At 35.6% G+C, this 2,500-nt stretch overlaps 1 pseudogene; it reads left to right on the forward strand.

Moving 5' to 3' along the window:
* The first annotated feature begins 155 nt into the window (after window positions 1-155).
* The window catches only part of LOC128923711 (large subunit ribosomal RNA), a 4,792-nt pseudogene continuing 2,447 nt past the window's right edge, over window positions 156-2,500 (forward strand).

Raw genomic sequence — 2,500 nt, forward strand, 5'->3', positions numbered from 1 at the left:
AATAGCATAAAAAGAAATATAGAAAATATATTCTTGAACACCTCATATTTGAACGAAATTTTATAATAAATAAGAATCTTAGTATTCCCAAAAACAATAAAATTTCAATATTATTATTTCAAATAATATATACATTTAGAGGAACGTCTAGCATAAAATATTATTTTATTCTAGGATTGCCTTAAATGTAAAAAACCAAGAAAATAATATTGTTGTTATTAATGAGGGGAGGAAAAGAAACTAACAAGGATTTTCTTAGTAGCGGCGAGCGAAAAGAAAATAGTTCAGCACTAAGTCACTTTGTCTATATGGCAAATGTGAGATGCAGTGTATGGAATATCTTAATATCTAGTATGAGAAATTAACGATTTAAGTCCTTCTTAAATGAGGCCATTTACCCATAGAGGGTGCCAGGCCCGTATAACGTTAATGATTACTAGAAAGATATTTCCAAAGAGTCGTGTTGCTTGATAGTGCAGCACTAAGTGGGTGGTAAACTCCATCTAAAACTAAATATAACCATGAGACCGATAGTAAACAAGTACCGTGAGGGAAAGTTGAAAAGAACTCTGAATAGAGAGTTAAATAGTACGTGAAACTGCTTAGAGGTTAAGCCCGATGAACCTGAATATCCATTATGAAAAATTCATCATTATAACTGTGATATTTATAATATTATAGTAATAGTGTGCATTTTTTTCATATAAGGACATTGTAATCTATTAACATAATAAAATATTTATCAAAAGATCATTGGTGTTAAGTTTATTCAAATTAATTTGCTTTTAGCTTATTAACATAGAATAAATACTGATGATTTGATAAAGTGTTGATAGATTTTACATATATAATGCTTAAATTCTTTTGAATTTTACAATAATATTATTATCATTGATTTTAATATTAATTGTATGCATTTATATGATTAACAATGCGAAAGATTCAGGATACCTTCGGGACCCGTCTTGAAACACGGACCAAGGAGTCTAACATATGTGCAAGTCATTGGGTTATATTAAACCTAATGGCGAAATTAACTTAACTTTTATATAATGGGATTAATTTTTAGTGAAATATTTTACTATTAATTCAATCCCGGGGCGTTCCATATAGTTATGTATAATGATAATTTATTATTATTTATACCTCTAACTGGAGCGTACCTTGAGCATATATGCTGTGACCCGAAAGATGGTGAACTATACTTGATCAGGTTGAAGTCAGGGGAAACCCTGATGGAAGACCGAAACAGTTCTGACGTGCAAATCGATTGTCAGAATTGAGTATAGGGGCGAAAGACCAATCGAACCATCTAGTAGCTGGTTCCCTCCGAAGTTTCCCTCAGGATAGCTGGTGCATTTAAATATTATGTAAAATAATCTTATCTGGTAAAGCGAATGATTAGAGGCCTTAGGGTCGAAACGACCTTAACCTATTCTCAAACTTTAAATGGGTAAGAACCTCACCTTTCTTGATATGAAGGTTGAGGTTATGATATAATGTGCCCAGTGGGCCACTTTTGGTAAGCAGAACTGGCGCTGTGGGATGAACCAAACGTAATGTTACGGTGCCCAAATTAACAACTCATGCAGATACCATGAAAGGCGTTGGTTGCTTAAAACAGCAGGACGGTGGACATGGAAGTCGTAATCCGCTAAGGAGTGTGTAACAACTCACCTGCCGAAGCAACTAGCCCTTAAAATGGATGGCGCTTAAGTTGTATACCTATACATTACCGCTAAAGTACATGATTTATAATACAATTTCGGTTGGATTATAAATTTTGAAACTTTAGTGAGTAGGAGGGTACAATGGTGTGCTTAGAAGTGTTTGGCGTAAGCCTGCATGGAGCCGCCATTGGTACAGATCTTGGTGGTAGTAGCAAATAATCGAATGAGACCTTGGAGGACTGAAGTGGAGAAGGGTTTCGTGTGAACAGTGGTTGATCACGAGTTAGTCGGTCCTAAGTTCAAGGCGAAAGCCGAAAATTTTCAAGTTTTAATGAATTGTTGAGAATATATAATTATTATGTTTTCTTCATAGTAATTAAACACTTGAATAATTTTGAACGAAAGGGAATACGGTTCCAATTCCGTAACCTGTTGAGTATCCGTTTGTTATTAAAAATGGGCCTTGTGCTCATCCTGGCAACAGGAACGACCATAAAGAAGCCGTCGAGAGGTATCGGAAGAGTTTTCTTTTCTGTTTTATAGTCGTACTACCATGGAAGTCTTTCGAAGAGAGATATGGTAGATGGACTAGAAGAGCATGACATTTACTGTTGTGTCGATATTTTCTCCTCGGACCTTGAAAATTTATGGTGGGGTTACGCAAACTTCTCAACAGGCCGTACCAATATCCGCAGCTGGTCTCCAAGGTGAAGAGTCTCTAGTCGATAGAATAATGTAGGTAAGGGAAGTCGGCAAATTAGATCCGTAACTTCGGGATAAGGATTGGCTCTGAAGATTGAGATAGTCGGGCTTGATTGGGAAGCAATACC

This window comes from Zeugodacus cucurbitae, unplaced genomic scaffold, assembly GCF_028554725.1.
Source record: "Zeugodacus cucurbitae isolate PBARC_wt_2022May unplaced genomic scaffold, idZeuCucr1.2 ctg00000026.1, whole genome shotgun sequence".
In the NCBI taxonomy this organism is placed as follows: Eukaryota; Metazoa; Arthropoda; class Insecta; order Diptera; family Tephritidae; genus Zeugodacus; species Zeugodacus cucurbitae.